General features: G+C 48.0%; 1 pseudogene across 1 annotated transcript; it reads right to left on the bottom strand.

The window, feature by feature from the left end:
- Positions 1-1,432: 1,432 nt before the first annotated feature.
- Positions 1,433-4,774, bottom strand: LOC108530381 (5-hydroxytryptamine receptor 7 pseudogene; annotated as a pseudogene). The gene has a single exon (XR_001885819.1). The product of XR_001885819.1 is annotated as a 5-hydroxytryptamine receptor 7 pseudogene (transcript).
- Positions 4,775-4,811: the final 37 nt, after the last annotated feature.

Raw genomic sequence — 4,811 nt, 5'->3', positions numbered from 1 at the left:
TAGAGGTCAACAGTATCACTATTATTGATTGCCACTACCTGGCTCCGGCTCAGCTTCCCCTTGCTCGGGAATGAAAGCACAGCAGGCGGTCCCTTAGCGCTGGTTGAGGGCAGCTGCCACAAATTAGTCTGACAATGAGGTTAACAATTTCAAATGACAATGCAACCAATGGGTAAAAAATGCATAAAGAATCCTCATAAAGGCCAGGCAGGTTGGCTTAATTTAACCACTTTAGGAAGCCGATGGAGGAGGATCAACTGAGGCAGGAGTTTGAGCTCCTATAGTATCCATGTTGGTAACTATGTTACCAGGATGGGTAACATAGTGAGATTCCCTTCTCTGCAAAAATACATTAAAAATTCGCTGGCACTAGTGTTGCACACCTGTAGTCCCAGTTATTCGGGAGGCTGAGGTGGCAGGATCGCTTGAGTCCAGGAGTTCTAGGCTGCAGAGAGCTATGACCACACCACTGCTCCCCAGCCTGGGCAACAGAGCAAGATCCTCTCTCAAAAAAAGAAAAATAGGCTGGGCAAAGTGGCTCATACCTGTAACCCCAATACTTCGACAGGCCAAGGCAGACTAATTGCTTGAGCCCAGGAGTTTGAGACCAGCGTGGGCAACATGAAGAAACCTTGTCTCTATAAAAAATAGAAAACTTAGGTGTGCATCTGCAGTCCCAGCTACTCCGGAGGCTAAGGTGGGAGGATCACTTGAGCCAGGGAGTTCGAAGCTGCAGTGAACCAAGATCATGCCACTGCACTCCAGCCTGGGCAACAGAGTGAGATCCTGTATCAAAAAAGAAAAGAGAGGCCACGTGCAGTGGCTCACGCCTATAATCCCAGCACTTTGGGGGCCAAGGCAGGCAGATCACGAGGTCAGGAGATTGAGACCATCCTGGCTAACACAGTGAAACCCCATCTTTACCAAAAATACAAAAAATTAGCCGAGCGTGATGGCAGGCGCCTGTAGTCCCAGCTACTCGGGAGGCTGAGGCAGGAGAATGGCATGAACCCGGGAGGCGGAGCTTGCAGTGAGCAGAGATCGCGCCACTGCACTCTAGCCTGAGCGACAGAGCGACACTCCATCTCAAAAAAAAAAAAAGAAAAGAAAAGAAAAGAGAAAGAATCCTCATGTAGGCAGAATATTAGAACAAATGAGATGACAAGAGAGGCCAAACAGAAGGACCACACAAGTTCATGGACACAGTGTTTGAGGGACACTTTCAAAGAAGTCAGTTTCAAGGAGTGAGTCCAAGGGGGAAGCTGAACATTCAGAGAGTATTTGGAAAGCAGTGGCATGTGTAGATGTAGATGCAGATCGGAAAAGTCAGAGTGACAGAGTACAAAGCATTATGGATGCTGACACCACAGACATGAGTTCAAATCCTCACCAAGCCACACATTAGTTGTTGCCTGGGAAAGTTACTTAATTATTTTGAGCATCAGTTTCCTCCTTTTCATTATTTTTAATTTTTTCATCTATAAATAGACTTTATTTGATGTAATATAATAAAACATTTTCAAGTTTAACAATATGTATCTGACCATAAATAATCACTTAATTATGAATATAAGTATATACGGTCACATTAGCAAATCTGCTGTTCAGGAATTTGTACAAGCTTTGTCTGAAAGGACAGTGCCTTCTTCCCATTTCAGGAAAGGCAGCCCTTCCCCATGTGTGGTAAGAAACAATGTCAATGGGAGTTGGAAGAAGTCCATAACCCGTGTCGAAATTCCACTTTATCCTGAGAGGACAGCTTGCTTTATTGTAGAAAAATAATATTCTCTTTCAGTTATCTCTTATCAAATAAAGGATTGCATTCATTTTTCCCCTTGTAGGTATAGGTACTCTTCTTTTCTCATCTACTTTCTGTCTCCTTAGCTCATACTTATTACACAGTTGGTTTAAAATATATATATATCTGCAGAGAGACCTTTTCTGTTCCCTTACCTGCCCTTCATGTCTACCATTTGTTGCTGGGTAGGGGTGGGAGTCAGGGGACAGAATTGCTTTGGCACACAGTTGATTTAAGATACAGAGAACAGGCTGGGCACAGTGGCTCACACCTGTAATCTCAGCACTTTGGGAGGCCAAGACAGGTGGATCATCTGAGGTCAGGAGTTCAAGACCAGCCCGGCCAACATGGTGAAATCGCTCTCTACTAAAAATACAAAAATTAGCCAGGTGTGGTGGCAGGTGCCTGTAATCTCAGCTACTTGGGAGGCAGAGGCAGGAGAATTGCTTAAACCCAGGAGGTGGAGGTTGGCAGTGAGCCGAGATCGCACCACTGCACTCCAGCCTGGGAGACAGGGTGGGTGAGACACTGCCTCAAAATAAAAAATAAAAATAAATACAGAGAACAAAGTATCTAGAAGGAACAGACTGGCGTTCTGGAGCATTTCCCAAGAGTGGTTCAGGTGACTTCCGCTTCACACAATTTGGTTTAATACAATGCTGCTCAACAAGAATGAACATGTTTATGTCCCCATCTCCAGGAGCATCATAACCTTTCATGGAAAACACATTATTCCCATGCTTTCTCCATATAACATACAGTTATGGACCATCCTGTGGGATGGTCCGTGGCCCCACTGCACCCTTGTGAAAAATGAGAGTCAAAAACATGCCAATAATCATGTTAATGGCAATACAGTTGGGTACCACTCGCCCTTCACTGAGATAAAATCCTCATGGAAGGCATCCCCCTCACGTCTCAGGACCCTTCAGAGCACAAGAAAAAGCTTTGCTCCGGTTGTATGCTGCTCTCCATCCTGAGTCCTGTTCCTGAGCTACACCATAACAATAAGGGAGTTAACAAAGAAGTACACTAGTGGGGAAGTTACAGGGACCCTGCAGAAAAGCCAAACTGTTTGACAGAAGCTTGAAACAAACACTGCTCTGGGAAATCATTTGTATTAGCTGATGACTGGGTTCTGTTTTCTAACATGGACATGCAACATATTCAATACTATGCTTACCACGGTTTGCTTGGTAAACCCTTCTGTCACACAACAAAATACATTCTGTCTCATGAATGATTCCTGAATATTCACCACAAGACCTAGACTCCGAAGCATGGGAAGTATGCTTTGGAACTTTCTTCCACTTGCATGGATTTGGACATGTGCTAAGAACCTGAAACTGCTTCCCTTCTGGAACTCAACTCTGTCAGTGTGCTTACTGCTGAGATGATCTGCTATCTTAAACTGAGAACACACAATAACACTGATCCACAGAAAAAAGGAGAGGTCACCATCTCCCTCATAAGATATTTTGTACATCAGGTCACCCTGTTTGTCACGTTTTAGCCATCCTAAGAAAGGACAGAAGCCACATTCCATTCTGCAGTCTTGGCAAATGACTTTTCTTCTGTTTCCATCTCTATTTTGCCTTGTTTATTTCATCTCCATTATCCCGCTTTCAGTCGCAAATCATGACTTTTTTCTACAGTAGTCAGAGTTTTGTAGGACAAACTCGGGTCTCTCGGGCCTCTCAGCAAGCTTCAGGGCTTCAAGCATGCCTGCAGCAGAGAGTGTCCCGTTGATTTTCTGGTACTGGCACTGGAGCCGGCTGTGATAGGTGGTCCTCAGGTCCCGGTTGAAGAAGTCATACATAAAAGGGTTAAAGAGAGAGTTTGCATAGCCCAGCCATGGAAATATCCTCTCCATTCATAGTGGGATGCAGCTGCAGGGAGTGCCACAGAGGAAGGGTCTGGCTGTCAAGAGGAGGAAAAAGGGGAGCCAGCACACGGTGAAGGCCCCGACGATGATCCCCAGGGTAGTCGCCGCTTTCTGTTCCGGCTTAAAGATGGAGATATTTTCCCTTTCATGCCTGAGGAGTCTCGACAGGTTTACACACTCTTCCACCTCCTTCTGGAACTTCACTGTGCCATTCGGGGTGACTGCTGCTGTCTGGCTTCACTCGAGGGAAGCCGGGGAACCTGTGTTAGGCCGCGCTTTTCCTGGCGGCCTTGTATATCTGGTAGTACATGAAAAGCATGACGGACATGAAGATTAGGATGCCACTGCGGAGGAGTAAATCGTGTAGCCAAAGTCTTGACTGACCAAGCACACCTTATCATCATTTACATTCTGAGCCCAACCAAAGAGTGGGAGGTAAAGTAGACAGAGGCGGAGAGAAGGCAGACAGAAAGAATCATCTTCGCCATGCATTTCCCATTCTGCCTCATAGGGTACGTGAGAGGCCTCGTGATCCCAAGGTACCTGTCGATGCTGATCACGTACAGGGTCAAGATCCAGGCCGAGCAGCACATGACATTCATGGAGAAGACGTTGCAGAAAAAGTGTCCAAAGATCCACTTGCCCCCGATGAGGTCAGTGACACTGATGAAGGGCATGACCGCCACGGCCACCGAAAGGTTGGCCAGCGCCATGGACACGATCAGGTAGTTGGAAGGCTGGCGGAGCTTCTTGACGAAGCGCACGGAGATACCACCAGGCAGTTGCCCGCGATCGTCAGCAGCTAGATGAGTGTCAGGACGGAGGCGATCACAACTTTCTCGGCCCTTTCTTGATTTGCTCCCCGCGGCCGGAAGCATTGTCCGGGGGTGCGTCCCAGGTGGGCGCCGGGCTGGCCATCACCTCGGGGGCCCCGCTCAGCAAATGCGGCGTACCGGAGCCCGCGACCGGATCGGCGCCACCGTCGGGGCTCAGGTCGGGCGGCCTGCCCCCCACCTCTGGCAGGAGGGAAGAGCGGAGGCGCCCGTAGAGGTCCGGGTGGCTGCTGTTAACATCCATCACCGCGCCGCCGTGCGGTGCTGCCCAAGAAACTGCCCCACCCCACGCCCC

This window comes from Rhinopithecus bieti, unplaced genomic scaffold, assembly GCF_001698545.2.
Source record: "Rhinopithecus bieti isolate Rb0 unplaced genomic scaffold, ASM169854v2 scaffold_110, whole genome shotgun sequence".
Classification (NCBI taxonomy): Eukaryota; Metazoa; Chordata; class Mammalia; order Primates; family Cercopithecidae; genus Rhinopithecus; species Rhinopithecus bieti.
The sequence above is the reverse complement of the archived record's forward strand: the minus strand, read 5'-3'. Positions and strand labels throughout refer to the sequence as shown.